The following is a 17,357-nucleotide window of genomic DNA, read 5'->3' on the forward strand; positions in this document are numbered from 1 at the left end:
TTTGCAAGAACACTTTAAAAAAGTTTGCCCAATGAGAAACAAGCTGCCTCCTTGCCCATGTCCACTATGCTGAGGCAATCACTGGAAGGTGCACTGCCCCAGAGGACAAAGGTTCTCTGGGCCAGAAGCCCCCAATCAGATGATCCAACAACAGGACTGAGGGTGCCCGGGGCAAGCGCCAGCTCATGTCTTCACCCTCACTGAGCCCCGGGTACATATAACCATTGAGGGCCAGGGAATTGACTTCCTCCTGGACACTGGTGCAGCTTTCTCAGTGTTAATCTCCTGTCCCGGACAGCTGTCCTCAAGGTCCACTACCATCTGAGGAATCCTGGGACATCCTGTAACCAGGCATTTCTCCCATCTCCTCAGTTGTAATTGGGAGACTTTGCTACAGATAGTAAGTATGCTTATCTAATCCTACATGCCCATGCTGCAATATGGAAAGGAAGGGAGTCCCTAACCTCTGGGGGAACCCCCATTAAATACCACAAGGAAATAATAGAGTTATTGCATGCAGTGCAAAAACCCAAGGAGGTGACAGTCTTACACTGCTGAAGCCATCAAAACGGGGAAGAAGAGAGGAGAATAGCAGCATAAGCAGCTGGCAGAGGCAGGGAAAGACCAGCAGAAAGGAAAGAGAGAAAGAGAAAGTCAGACAGAGAGAGGAAGAGACAGAGACAAAGAGGGAGTCAGAAAGAGAGACACAAAGAACAAGTCAAAGAGAATAGAGATATAAGTAGTAAAGAAAAAAACCGTGTATCCTATTCCTTTAAAAGCCATGGTAAGTTTAAAACCTATAATTGATCATTGAAGGTCTTCTCTGTGACCCTATAACACTCCAATACCACCTTGTTGTCAGTGTAAACAAGGGCATAGCCTGAAAGCACTGAGGCCACTGACAACCAGTAGCCTTCCTATCAAAAATCCTTAACCGGCAGGTTTCCTAAGAGGGGACCTAAATCTTAAGGTCCGACCAGACATAGGAGGAACTCCCTTCAGGACAGGATGATAGATGGTTCCTCCCGGGCGATTAAGGAAAAAGACACAATGGATATTCAGTAAGTGATAAGGAAACTGTTACAGAAGCAGAGTTAGGAAAATTGCCTAATAATTGTCTGCTCAAACATGCAAGTTGTTTGGACTCAGTTAAACCCTAAAGTACTTACAGAATCAGGAAGGAGCCATCTATACCAATTCTAAGTTAATATAGACTGAGGTTTTATTAATAGCAAAGAAAAATTAAAATCCCAGACTTACAAGGTTTTCAACTACAGTAAAGTTTGCTAAAAGTTAACAGTGTAACATGTATTATCCTACTACCACACACTCTCAAAGGATTTCTTAGACAGTTTGCAAGAAATAATGAAATCTATCCTTACTCTACAATCCCACATAGACTCATTGGCAGCAGTGACTCTCCAAAATTGCTGAGGCCTAGACCTCCTCACTGCTGAGAAAGGAGGACTCTGCACCTTCTTAGGAGAAGATTGTTGTTTTTACACTAACCAGTCAGGGATAGTATGAGATGCCATCCGGCATTTACAGGAAAAGGCTTCTGAAATCGGACAATGCCTTTCAAACTCTTATACCAACCTCTGGAGTTGGGCAACATGGCTTCTCCCCTTTCTAGGTCCTATGACAGCCGTCTTACTATTACTTGCCTTTGGGCCCTGTATTTTTAACCTCCTTGTCAAATTTGTTTCCTCTAGGGTTGAGGCCATCAAGCTATAGATGATCTTACAAATGGAACTCCAAATGAGCTCAACCAACAACTTCTACTGAGGACCCCTGGATTGACCCACTTGCTGTTTGGCTGGCCTAGAGAGTTCCCCTCTGGAGGATACTACCACTGCAGGGCCCTTTCTTCACCCCTATCCAGCAGGAAGTAGCTAGAGTGGTCATTACCCAATTCCCAACAGCAACTGGTGTGTCCTGTTTAGAGGGGGGATTGAGAGGTGAAGCCAGCTGTACTTCTGGTTCAGGTGGTGACTTGGAGAACTTTTCTGTCTAGCTAAAGGATTGTAAATGTACCAATCAGCACTCTGTAAAAATGCACCAATCGGCACTCTGTGTCTAGCTAAAGGATTGTAAATGCACCAATTAGCACTCTGTAAAAACGCACCAATCATCACTCTGTAAAATGGACCAATCAGCACTCTGTAAAATGGACGAATCAGCAGGATGTGGGTGGGGCCAAATAAGGGAATAAAAGCTGGCCACCCTAGCCAGCAGCGGCAACCCTCTCGGGTCCCCTTCCATGCTGTGGAATCTTTATTCTTTCGCTCTTCACAATAAATCTTGCTGCTGCTCACTCTTTGGGTCCACACTTCCTTTATGAGCTGTAACACTCACTGGGAAAGTCTGTGGCTTTACTCCTGAAGTCAGCGGCTTTACTCCTGAAGTCAGCGAGACCATGAACCCACCAGGAGGAACAAACAACTCCGGAAATGCCACCTTTAAAAACTGTAACACTCACTGCAAAGGTCTGCGGCTTCACTCCTGATGTCAGCAAGACCATGAACCCACCAGAAGGAAGAAACTCCAGACACACGTGAACATCTGAAGGAACAAACTACAGACACATCATCTTTAAGAATGGTAACACTCACCGCGAGGGTCCATGGCGTCATTCTTGAAGTCAGTGAGACCAAGAACCCACCGGAAGGAATAAATTCCAGACATATTTTGGTGACCCAGATGGGACACACTACTAGTTATTAAGAAAATTCAAAACAGTAGTCAACATTTTCCCAAGAACATTTCTTTAAATTCATCAATCTAATTAAAACACGTTTTTCCCCAAATGTGACACCACTTTTGGGGTTATATTTAAAAGTAGAGTTTCATTATCCTCATTTATAAAATACATCCATCCAAAGAAGGTGAAACTTTCTTTCATCTCTTCATCCTGGCACATTTCTCATGTTTGTTTTAACTCTCAGCCAATAGCTTTTCCTTGACACACACACACACACACACAATATCATGTGAGATATATATAATATAATATCATATAATATATAAACAATATATAATATGTAAACAATACAATACATGTAATATTATATGTTATTTATAAATAAAATAGCATAAATAGCAACCAAATTTCTTGAGAAAGTTTGCAAATGTTTAGGCTTTCTCAAAGCCACTATTACCAAAGTGAATTTCTTGATCAAACTTCAGTGTATGGCATATAACTCACTCTAATTCACGATGAATTACTACCATAAACATTGATTTTGAGGTTCAGCCATTGATGCCCATTCAAGCTTCTGGGAACTTAATGGAGGGTCACTATGGCATCTAGGAAGCAAGAGAGTAAGAGGGTGAAAGCATGATTTGTGAGCAGACCTCTCAGACTCTATTTTTCTAACCAATCACATCACCACTTCGTTAGGGTACTTTCTGTTGGTATGCTATATCTGGAACTCTTTTATCCACCCTAGAGTTTCAAAATATGAGACAAAAAAACAGGGATCAGGGACTGATTTTAGTGTCTAATATTGATTGATTTCCTCTTTCAGTTGTTTTCAAAGAACTCTCTGTACCTTTCTAAAGGATAAATATATATAAAGCACTTACCAGACAGCTCTCCATTTTATCTGGGGTTGCCCTTCAAAATCTGGCAAGAATGGTAATTCCTCCATCAAGAGTCCATTTCAGAAATCAATAATTAAACAGGTAGATAGGGGTCCCATATTTTGTGAAAAGACCAAATCTAGAATCTGATTTCCAGAAACACACCCAGAAATTAAGGCGATTATGTTTTATTTTGTTTTCCTCATTCATAACATTTTGCTTTTCCATAGAAGTGCTACTTTCTAAGTTTCTTTAACTTTATCAAGTATAATTTCAAGTTAATTTATTTTTTTTATTTTATTTCTACTGCTTCAGCCCCTTTTTGCTTTCCCTAGAAGTGGCTTCTCAGGTGCCAAGAAAGTAATAAGCCTCCAATAATATTAATTGAATAAACGAATAAACCACCCATGCTTCTGACAGGCAACTGAAGTCTAATTATTCTACCATAAAACTAGACTTTGTAAATCAAGTCCATTACTTCTTCTGAATATCCTTTGTTCAAAATATTCTTAATAATGCTATTTCAAGTATGTTATCTAGCAATTATATTTAGATTCATAGCTTCTTGAGCCCATTTTACAATAACAGAGACACATTTTTATTCATAATTATTTTGCAGATTCATTTGATATGTTTGATATTTTTAAAGTTCTTTATATTTTCACATAAATAATTGGGAGACTGCATTGTGTTTTATTGGAAAATATAATCTATTCTATTCATTCTCTGGATTATTTTTATCAAGGACAAAACAATCTTTACATATGTACTTGATAAATTGGGTTAGTTTTTCTGTAATAACCTAAATAGTAATTCTAACTCAGTACTATTGTTTGTGTGATCAGTACTATTGATTCATTAACATACTAAATCTTAAATTATTAGAGAAATCTAATGCAGTTTGAATGATATGATAGACTAGACTGAAGTAGATGCAGTGAGGAAAATAAGGGATTATTACATGGACGAGTATTTGAGCTATTTTTGTTGGAAAGAGGTATGCATAGCATACTTGAAGCTGATAGAGAAAGCCAGCAACAAAATTGTAAATGGCTTAACTGTGTGTTTGAATTGATAAAATTCTCAAAAAAATTTGTAAAAAAAAAAAGATGCTCACAGGCAAAATGAAAATAATTGTTGAAAAGATATGTTGCACATCACCATCTCTAAATAAATATATTCAATTTATATTTTTGTCTTATCATGGGGAATGCCTACATAGAAAACAAAAAAGAAAACTAATGGACAAGTGGACAGAAACAATTTTAGAATAGCTTACAGTGGGGGAAGAAACTGGAGAATCCAGACTAAGAATAAAGACAGGGCTAAAAATTTAGAACAAGATATCCAAGGTACCAGACAATTTTCAGTGAGAATGCAAGGAATTATAATCAATATAGCTCTAGAAATTAGCACAAAGGTATCTGAGTCTAAGGTTGCAGGGATGGTAATGCTCACAGACTACATAGAAAAGCACATGGGTTCTTGGAATTGGTAGCATCACATCATAGCATGTCAGTTCCAGGGGAGGCACATATGTAGGAGCAAAATGAGACTCAGTCTACAAAGAGGATTTAACTATTATTACAGATGCAGACTAGAAATCCAGATACAGAAACCAAGAGAATAATAGAGTCATTTAAACTGGGACTTCCAAGAAATCTGAAATAGAAAGCTTACAGCTGGAAAATCTGTAATCTCTTATGCAAGATAAAGAAAGAGGTAAGCATCAGTGATATCTGGAGTTTGCTTCTAAAAACTTGTAAGAACCAATGGTTAAATTTTCAGGAATTTGGAAACTAGTTGTTAAGCATGGCATTTTGTGAAACCCAGATAAAGATGAACTCAGGAGAGGACACCTAACCTCTCTGAACTTCATGTAATGCATATTGTTTTATTTTTACTTTTACTTTGGGTGTTTTGCTGTAATAAACGTTGGCTGTAAGTATAACCAGAGTTATACAGATGTGAGTCCTCCTAGATATTTCCCCAACTTTCAGATGGTTGCGGGATCTCTGAAACAGACTTGAATATTTCTTTATTCCTTCCCTCTCTCCTTCTCTGCCTTCCTTCCTTCCTTCCTTCCTTCCTTCCTTCCTTCCTTCCTTCCTTCCTCTTTCTCTCTCTCTCCTCTCTCCCCGCTGCCCCCCTCTCTCTCTCCCCACCCTCTCTCTCTCTCTATCCGCCTTGCCTCTTTTGCAAATTTTCCCCCCTGCCTCTTTGGACATTTGCAAAATACCTTCAGAGTAACACATAGGTTAGGGATTCAATAAACCCTGTCTCTCTCTCTCTGTCTTCCCTCCCCTCCCTTCCCCTCCCCTCTTCCCTCCTGTCCTCTCCCCTCCCCTCCCCTTCCCTTCCTTGCTGATATGGATTGGGTTCTCACTCTGTCACCCAGGCTGGAGTGCAATGGCACAATCTTGGCTCACTGCAACCTCGATCTCCTAGGCTCAAGTGATGCTCCCACCTCAGCCTCCCGAGTAGCTGGGCCAGCTAAATTTTGTAATTTTTTGTAGAGACAAGGTTTCGCCATGTTTCCCAGACTGGTCTCCAACTCCTGAGCTCAAGTGATCCACCCGCTTGGCCTCCCAAAGTGCTGGGATAACAGGCAAGAGCCACCGCATCTGGCCAGTTCTTTGAAAGTGTAATGTACCTTGTTGCAGGTCACCTTTCATACTTTACCCTTGAACACCTGCTATGACTTGAATCTGATTATAGGTCTAGAAGTAGACTCACCCACAGGGGTAGGTCCTGAGGAGAATCAGTAGTGTGTTCAAGGCACTTGCGGAGGCCCTATTTCAGGGGAGGCTGACATGCTCAGGCAGGAGTGAAAGGGCTGCTCTTCCTGGCAAAGAAGGCTCAGCAGAATTTAGGAGTTTGATATTCCCAGCTCCATCGGGATCCTCTATGTCCCCATTCAAATTTTCAGTATCCAATTCCTTCCAAATCAATGTCCTGCCTTTAAAAGAACACAACCTGTGAAATTGGGACTTGCATTTGCTTTATCATTCACCCACTCACAGGATGAGATTCTGGATTTGGTTTTCATAAATCTCATCACTGCAGCTACAGGTCATAAGGGATTTTTCTGGGAAAGACAGAGAAATTTGGGGATCACTAATGAGGAGTTTGTGTGGGGAATTTTAAGACCTGAGCTCATTAGCTCATTATTTTCTTTCATCACTTTTTTCCAATACACTTATGAGCAAACATAAAATACCATAATATACCTTAAGTTTAACAAAAATATTCTAAGGCTACAAATAGAAGGACACCCAGAAGTTTACCATACATATATATATATATATACACATATATATGTAAAATAAAATATATTGTATGTAACTACGTATAAATTATGTAAAATAAAATACATAAAATTTTTATACCTTATATATGAAGTATAAAATATTTGATCTAATAGCAATATTTTGTGTATCTTGATTGCCACAATATGCCTTGTACTACAAATGCCTTCTTTATCACTGGAAATAGAGTTATTAGTACCTTTAAATCTAGTCACATTATACAGCCAATTTTTACTTATTTATTTATTTATTTATTTATTTGAGATGGAGTCTCACTCTGTCACCCAGGCTGGAGTGCAGTGGTGCAATCTCGGCTCACTGCAATATCCGCCTCCCGGGTTCAAGCAATTCTCCTGTCTCAACCTCCCATGTAGCTGAGACTACAGGCTCACGCCACAACAGCTGGCTAATTTTTGTATTATTAGTAAAGACGAGGTTTCACCATATTGGTCAGGCTGGTCTCGAACTCCTGACCTCAGGTGATCCACCCACCTCGACCTCTCAAACTGTTAGGATTACAGGCATGAACCACCGCACCCAGCCGGCTATACAGCCAACTTTTAAACAACTACAATGAATTCAGAACATATAACCTCAAGATTCTGTTCCTCTAGAACCACATCCAGTACTTAAATTTGGATTAGAGTTCAACCAGAGAAGAAGAAGCAGTAGGAGATGTATTTAAACAGATTTATTGCAGTAACTTAGCGTGTGTGATTGTGGGGCTGTTCAAAATTCATAGAGCAGACCATCTGGAAGGGCAGGCTAGCATTCTTGGGCATGAGCTGAAGCTGCTATAGAGAGGAAGCATTTTTTTCTTGTTCAGGAAAATCTCAGCTCTGATTTATTATTATTATACTTTAAGTTTTAGGGTACATGTGCACAATGTGCAGGTTAGTTACATATGTATACATGTGCCATGCTGGTGTGCTGCACCCATTAACTCGTCATCTAGCATTAGGTATATCTCCTAATGCTATCCCTCTCCCCTTCCCCCACCCCACAACAGTCCCCAGAGTGTGATGTTCCCCTTCCTGTGTCCATGTGTTCTCATTGTTCAATTCCCACCTATGAGTGAGAACATGCAGTGTTTGGTTTTTTCTCCTTGCGATAGTTTACTGAGAATGATGGTTTCCAATTTCATTCATGTCCCTACAAAGGACATGAACTCATCATTTTTTGTGGCTGCATAGTATTCCATGGTGTATATGTGCCACATTTTCTTAATCCAGTCTATCATTGTTGGACATTTGGGTTGGTTCCAAGTCTTTGCTATTGTGAATAGTGCTGCAATAAACATACATGTGCATGTGTCTTTATAGCAGCATGATTTATAGCCCTTTGAGTATACAACCAGTAATGGGATGGCTGGGTCAAATGGTATTTCTAGTTCTAGATCCCTGAGGAATCGCCACACTGACTCCCACAATGGTTGAACTAGTTAACAGTCCCACCAACAGTGTAAAAGTGTTCCTATTTCTCCACATCCTCTCCAGCACCTGTTGTTTCCTGACTTTTTAATGATTGCCATTCTAACTGGTGTGAGATGGTATCTCATTGTGGTTTTGATTTGCGTTCTCTGATGGCCAGTGATGGTGAGCATTTTTTCATGTGTTTTTTGGCTGCATAAATGTCTTCTTTTGAGAAGTGTCTGTTAATGTCCTTCACCTGTGTTTTGATGGGGTACCTAAATCGTGGCAATAATCAATAGCTTACCAACCAAAAAGAGTCCAGGACCAGATGGATTCACAGCCAAATTCTACCAGAGGTACAAGGAGGAAATGGTACCATTCCTTCTGAAACTATTCCAATCAATAGAAAAAGAGGGAATCCTCCCTAACTCATTTTATGAGGCCAGCATCATCCTGATACCAAAGCCGGGCAGAGACACAACCAAAAAAGACAATTTTAGACCAATATCCTTGATGAACATTGATGCAAAAATTCTCAATAAAATACTGGCAAACCGAATCCAGCAGCACATCAAAAAGCTTATCCACCATGATCAAGTGGGCTTCATCCCTGGGATGCAAGGCTGGTTCAATATACACAAATCAATAAATGTAATCCAGCATATAAACAGAACCAAAGACAAAAACCACATGATTATCTCAATAGATGCAGAAAAGGCCTTTGACAAAATTCAACAACCCTTCATGCTAAAAACTCAGCTCTGATTTTAAGGCCTTTCAACCAATTGAATCAGGCCCACTCATATTATTCAGGTTAATGTTCCTTACCTAAAATCAATTGCTTATGTATTTTTATCACATTTACAAAATATCTTCAGAGTAACTCATAGATTAGGGATTGACTGAATCACTGGGGACTGTAGGTTATTTATATTGACACATTAAAAACCACTGCATATGTTTAAAAAGGAAGTTATATTCATGTTACTGTTTTCTTCACTAGTCGCTGGTTTAAATATGACAGGGGTTGACAATATAACACTTAAATTTTTTCATGTATAAGTACTTATTTTGAAGATGGAGTTACATTTGCAAACCTAGATTAGCTTCGAAATATCTTTTGAGACTTTAAAGAAATACTACAATACAGGCTGGGCATGGTAGCTCACGTCTGTAATCCCAGGACTTTGGGAGGCCAGGGCAGGAGGATCCCTTGAGCCTAGGAGTTCGAGAACAGCGTGTGCAACATAGCAACACAGGGAGACCCTGTCTCTTAAAAAAAAAAAAGAAAAGAAAAAAATACTGCAAGTGAAATTGCCACAAAAAAGGCCTTATTTCTGTATAACCTGCCAGAAAATCTACATCATAAAAGAGCCTTCTCTTGAAAAAGGTTGAGACAGGGACAAAGTAAAGCAATTGTTAGATTAAGTAACTATTATAGCCACTATTCCCCTAATGAAAATATTGTCTTTTCTAATTCCTGAATGAATAATAGGGTATATTTTTATGTTTCAGTCCTATATCATGCTTCTCTACCAAGTCAATATACAGTGGATCTTTAAAACTAAAGCAACAGAAGGAATACACGGGGTGAAGTTTTCTATTGACATAAAAGACATCCGTTTTTCACAATTCTACGATTTATAAAATAAAGAAAATCATTATTTTTTTCCAATAGAACATTTGAGGCTTTGAGAGAGAATATTGGTATTTTGTTGTCAACAATGGATTAAGAGTGTGATGAGACTCCAGGTATTAAGTTAGTTGCAGCAAAAAGCAAATGGATACTATTTGAAAAAACTTAAAGTGTTTGCAGTTTGTAGCTCGTAAAATTGGTAAAATAATTTTCACTTTGACTACACTAGAAATTTGACAAGAGCAAACACACAGAAGCCATAAACACCTTCGAAACTAAAATATTTAGCTCAAATTAGTGAGCAGATAGTAATGCAAGTGTGTGTAAATATATATGAGTGTGTGTATATATACGCACATATGTATATACATATATAGGTACTATATATGTGCACACAGAGCAACAAATAATTAAAAATACTATATTGAATTTGAGGTTGGGACTGAAATTTCTTGAAAGACATTATTTCCACATTTCACACTAAAATGCATATTGGGATTTAATGGGGTTATAGGAAAGAAATGAAACAATTACTCAATCAATCAATGAGACACTAAAAAAAATACCTGCTGATGAAGAATAACCAAAGGGGACTAATTACAGAGACAGAAGCATAGAAATATACCTGAAGAGATTTAAATAAAATATAGTTAAAATATTCAAGATTAAGGAGAATTCAGGTCTTTAACAGGTTATTTGATTTATTTAAAATAGATCAATAATTAGTGATACAATAAGAACACTTACAGGTAATTAATAATATTATGATAATTTTAAAAGAAGCCAAAAAATTGCCCCCCAAAGCAAATTCTGCACTTAAATATAAATAAATAAATTATCCTAACTTTATACCCATTTGATGCCAAATTTACATAAATATGTGGGAAATAATTCATGTAATTTTCAACACTGTATTTTAATTGTATACCTTTAATGGAACATATTTTAAGGACAAAGAGAACAGCAAGACAATCTTGAACTTTATTTAGTATTCTTGTTGGTATGGTATTCATTTTGTAATTCTGAAATTACTTCATTGGTACTGAACGAAACCTCAAATTAATAAAGATATATTGATAAGGTTGGAAACCAAAATTTGTACTGAAAAAGCAAGGAAATAAAGAAAAATTTGGCAAGATAGTTGAAACTGGAGCATCAATATGAAATTCAATATGAAATATATATATATATATATATATATATATATATACAGTGCTCAACAAGTAATAGGGTCATGTCCACAAGAAAAGCAGCCACTTTGTAGTGGTTTCTGCTGGTCTAAGTTTGGATACTATAAGCCTGAAAATAAGATTAATAATAATAATATTTATGGTATATTCAATAATAACTTGAACTTTCAAAATCTGTGAGTCTATAGTTATACCCAATAAAAGATGAAGGGGGAAATAAAAGTTCTTCTTTACTGAAGAATATCCATTAATTAATAGATGAGGAATGATAAAATGAGAAACTCCCAATGTAGTTTACTTAGACAAAGATCACAAATAGATGTTAAAACCATGGGGTTAAAGATTGCTGGGGGACAGGATATATATACAGTTTCAAAATGTCACCTCACAGATTACTTAGTAATTACAAAGGGAAGTATATGCTTTTTCCATGGAGATATCTGTGACTTAGCATCTTAACCAAAAAGAGATCAAGCTTGGCACCACCTAATCACCAATAGCAGAACAGTTTGACATTACATAGTTTTAGATGTGGTGCAGTAGGAAGTACGGAATATTCGCTCTATGGTGTTTTGTCAGCAATGTTGGACCTAAATCAAGCCTTGAGGAATAGCAAGATGAGTCCATAAAGCAGAATGTTCTGGAATGGCCTGGATCCTTCAAAATTTTTGTGCCAAGAACAATAAAGAGAAATTGGGATGGGGCAGGGGGGTTTCAGATATTTAGAAATTAAACAGTCATCACAGTCATAAGCCTTATGTGAATATTTATTGGTTTCTGAATAAAAAAGCAGGTAAAAATAGGGGAAAAATCGGTGAACTTTGTTGATTTACCATATATTGTGTGCTGTTAAATAAAAGTTGATGTTCTTCGGTGTGCTAATGGTGAATGCATTTATGTACAGAAATGTCTTTCTTTGGAAATTTTGCTTAATTTTTTGGAAGTGATGTTGCACTATGTGTGCATCTTAGCCTCAGATAGTTGGCAAGAGGGAGTGGTTTATGTGAGATGGTCTGTAAAGAGAATGTATTTTTTCCAATATTGGCCATCAAGTTGCAATATGAAGAGAATAAAGATATAATGGAGGAAGAAAAAACTTGGTCAAGGGGCATGCATCAGCATTCTTTTAAGGAAGTTTTCAGTAATTTTCTTCATGATATCTCTTTTGATTCCATTGACCAGAACTTTGCCATATACCTACATGTCCACAAGAAAGACTGAAAATGTAGGGCTCTACTCTGGTCCTGAGTAAGGATAAATGTGAAGGGTCTCTCATTCAGATAGAGGAGAGAATAGATATTGGGACTAAATTAGCAACACTAAGACCTGTATAGAGATTACAAAACTTGACCGGGTGTGGTGGCTCACACCTATAATCCTAGCACTTTGGGAGGCCGAGGCAGGTGGATCACGAGGTCAGGAGTTTGAGATCAGCCTGACCAATATGGTGAAACCCTGTCTCTACTAAAAACACACACACACCAACACACACACACACACACACAAATTAGCCAGGCATGGTGGTGTGTGCCTGTAATCCCAGCTACTCAGGAGGCTGAGGCAGGAGAAATGCTTGAACCCAGGAGATGGAGGTTGGAGTGAGCCAAGATCACGCCATTGCACTCCAGTCTGGGTGACAGAATGAGACTCTGTCTCAAAAAAAAAAAAAAAAAAAAAAAAAGAACAAAAGAAATTACAGAACTTACTAACAACTAAGTGTTCACAGATGTTCTCTCATATTCCTCCACTTTAGATAAAAACTCTTGCTCCTTGGTTAGGTCCTATGTCCTATTTCTAACAAAATTCAGGTAAATGACTAGTCCATGGCAGTGCTTTTCTTATTTTTGAAAAATCCGGTTGATTCTTCCACAGAAAACATATTTAAAATAGATTTAATTCCTCAGGGGAATGACACAGCACATAAGAAGGAGGCTCAGTGCAGTGAAGGAAAATGAGGAGTTGAAGAGAACAGCGGTGTCCCGGGAAGGACTGAGAAAGAAGTTCTTGTCCATTCCCACGAAGGAGAAAATTTAGAGAAGGGAAGAAAAAAGGGCCTGCCAAAAACTAGATTTTCTGGGAGATTTTTGAGTTAGTATTTGGAAGTGAGGGAAGGAGGCAGGAAGGGAAGGAGGGGGATAATTTTTTTTTCTCTCTATCTACCTCTAACAGTGGTTGTGGGTTATGCCCGTGGCATAAAATTCCTAGAGCTCTAGTCTACTAAATTGTTGAATAGCTTAGAGTTCATCTGAGATGGTAGGCTTTATAATGAGTAGTAGTTAGAAAGGATATAGTCCAACAGTTTCAATTAGTGAGTTCATTGTGATACCCTTGATTTAATTTGATATTTATTGAATGTCTGCTTACATTCTTGGTGTAGTACTTATTTGGGAATTTGCAGACTAAAAATATGCATTTCCGGATTTTAAATTGCTTATGGTCTAGTGGAAGAAGCTCTACTTCCAAATATAAACAGCCAAGTGTATTATGAAAGCACAGAATTAGATATGTTTTGTGAGCAAGTAAAGAACCAGAGACGTCCTTTAAAAAATAGAAGCAGAACTACACTATAAAAAGATAAAAAGCCAACTATGGTGGCTCATGCCTGTAATCCCAGCGCTTTGGAAGGCCGAGGCCAGAGGATTGCTTGACATCAGGAGACCTAATCTCTACAATAGCTTGGTTTGATTATTGACAGATACAGTTGTCTTTTTTTAACGTAAGAACTTAAACTATAAATTTTCCTTTAAACATATCACTAGCTATATCCCACAAATTTTGATATGTTGTGTTTATATTTTTAATCAGTCCAAAATATATTCTAATTTATTACAGATTCTCCTTTTTTCCATGGTTGATGAATTCTGTATCATATGTTTAAATATATGATAATTTTCTAGGTAAATTTCTGTTATTGATAATTTAATTTAAATCAGTTGTGATCAGCATGATCTGTATATTTTAATTTCTTGAGTCTTGTATTATGGCACAATATGTAATCTATAAGAGTGAATATACCATGTACAATATAAAGCATATGCATACTATAGTTTTAGGTTTAATATAATAAGACATCTATTGGTTAAGGTCAATTGAAAAAACTATTAAAATATTCTATAGGCTTACTGAGTTTCTCTTTGTTCTATCAGTTATTGAGAAGAGTATTGAAATACTAAACTATAATTGCCAGTTTGTCTATTTTTCCCCATGTTAATATTGCTTTATATATTTTGACATCTGTAATTTCATGAAATACATTTAGGATTGCTATTGCTTTTTAATAAAATGATACCTTTATTATTATACATCATTTTTTCTCTAATAATATTTTTCTCAAGTCCACGTTATCTGATATCACTATAACCATTTCAGATTTCTTGGGTTTAGCCTTACTATAATAAATGTTTTTCTTTGTTTTATTTTTAATCAATTTATATCTTTATATTTTAAATGGGTTTCTTAAAAATATTTAAAAGTGGATTTTTTTCACTCTGGAAAATTATTTCTTTTTCTTAGATTTATGTGATTTATATTTAATGTAAAATTCAGTATAGTTTCATTTAATCTAACATCTTACTCTATACTTTGTATATGCTGTAAACATTTTAAAAATTTTTTCTTCATTTTTATTATTGTAATAATTCTCAAAACTTTCATCTCTAATATTGGATTCTTAAGTGTGCTTCTTTTTTCTTTTTATTCATTGCTCTAGGGTATATAATTTTTAAGTTATCATGTCTTACTTTCAAATATTATATTACTTTATCAATGATATAATTGTTTATTGTGAAAGGTTAAATACATTTCTTGCCATAATATTGACCAAAGTGAATATTCATGATAGCTATGATTAATTACAGTGATAAAATTGACAGAATCATAGAAGGTAAATTACAAATACAGGCTGATAAATACTGAATTTGTTGAAGTAATTCCTCAATTCCTAAAGAAAAAAGTTTTATTGTTTTAATGTTCTGTGTCTTTTAATGCAGACAGTATGTCCTATATAATGAATAGCTTTTAATAATGGTCCATTGAAATGAAGAAGCCACTTGGTCCCAAGAAAGCCAGAAAAGAGTGGTCCTTGTAAATACTATAGACACTCATCGGGGTCCTGGCACAACTGCTGAGGAAAGTTCTGAATTCACTTTACTACATAACAAGGGCAGTCTCATCCTATATTGGATGCAGAACAATAGCATATATCTTTAGCTGCTCTATGGGTTTATCTATATATTTTACAGAAAAAATATATATGTCATGTTAAAATGATGGCATAATAGTTTACTTGAGCATTGTACATCTAGGATACTGGAATAAGAGTTCTATAAGGACTTTTTTTGGTTAATTTTACCTGCCATACATATTCAGTAGTTATAGAAGTACCTAACATACACTAAACACTTAATATTTATGATAAATGTCTAAATATGAATAATTAGAAGTAGATACACAGTGAGCAAACCTTGTCTTAATCACAGAATTGTCCTGTTGACAGCAACTTTTGTTTGATAATCTATGTACCTAAAATATAGGTACACACATAAAATATGTTTGTAACTATATATGGAAGTTTAAAACGGTCAAAACAATTTAATTAATTCACAGACGATCACATATGAAGACTCATTCACTGATATGTTGACAGTCTCTGGCTAAATTGTTGTTTTGTAATCTTCAAACTACCTAAACACACTTCTCTATTTCTGGAAAATTCTTGTAATCAATTGTAGCACTAAAGTTTGATAGCCTGTGATAGGCAATTTTCATTCAGTACTCTTCTATATTTCTTTCAGGGGAAAAAGATATTACAGTGAGAAAGAATCTGGGACAATTAGCAAATCAAACTCAAGGATCAATCCAGTCCAATTATACTTTTAATAGTGTGGAAGATGTTTTATTCTACATTTGTCTTATTAAAGAGATAACAGAAAAGAAAATTAAACATGACAGTTCCACTTTTGTGGCAATTACTAGTGAAAAAAATGTTGAATGTAAAACTTTCCATTCTTCTTGTTGGAAATTTAAATCTGATTTTCTAATGATAGCTTTTTTTATGAAATCATACTTTGGCTAATCTCCAAGACAAAACAGAAGAATCTTACAAATTAATTGCTGTTGTCATCATTAGTGACTTAACATAATGTGTAAAATGGTTCCTTTACTATAATATATTTAAAAATGATATTCTATTAGTATACATAAATTATTGGTACTATGAGAAAAAGGGCAACTATACATTTTAAAAAAATATTGCATTTTTTAAATAAAATACTACATTTAACCTAATAATAAAATCTAGGAATATTACCTGAATAATTATTCTTTTTATAGGCAATAGGAAATAGTCAATAATCATTTTAGGTTGAGACAGTAAAAAAAAACCTAAAGATAATACATTAAGCTATTATTTTTTATTTCATTGAAGTATAGCATACATACTAAAAATTGCATATTATAACTGTTAGCTGTAATGTGTTTTCAAAGAGTGAACAAATCCATGTAATCAGCACTTAGACCATGAAAGGGAAATTGCCATCATTTCCCAACCCTCTGCTACATCCGTGTAGTCACCACTTGTGTAAGGACTATCACTCTCTAAAAGTCTAAAATGATATATTACCCTTGCCTATTTTTAATTATATATAATACTCTCATACAGCCAGTATACTTTAATATCTGGTATCATTTCTTCAACATGACTGTGAGCTTTATTAATGGTGTTGTTGATAATTTTGATTTTCATATTCTCAATTCTGTATACTATCACGTTACATTAATTTACCATAAATTAATTTTCCATACAGCTTCTGATAGATGTTTGAGTCAATTTAAATATTTGGTTTCTGAATAGTGGTGCAATTAAGATTTTTGTGTATGGGGTTTAAATAATAAATACACACAGTTTTATTGGGTTAACATTGCTAAACATTTTTCTTGAGTTACTGTACTATTTTTCACTCTTTTCTTCAATGTGGAATTACAGTTATTCAACATCTTCTTTCACAGTTGATGTCAATTTCTTTTTATCTATTTACTAGAGGCTTTAGTAGCCATATATTGACATCACAAGCAAATTTAAGTTACACTTTCATAAAGTCTAATAAAGTTGGATATTCTTGTTTGTAAAATATCTGCTCAGGGTTCTTTTTGCCAAATTTTCTATTGATTTTCTACATTTTTATTACTGATTTGAAACATTCTTTATATTCTGTACATGATTATTTTCCAA

The sequence above is a fragment of the Pongo abelii genome, chromosome 3 (assembly GCF_028885655.2).
Source record: "Pongo abelii isolate AG06213 chromosome 3, NHGRI_mPonAbe1-v2.0_pri, whole genome shotgun sequence".
Classification (NCBI taxonomy): domain Eukaryota; kingdom Metazoa; phylum Chordata; class Mammalia; order Primates; family Hominidae; genus Pongo; species Pongo abelii.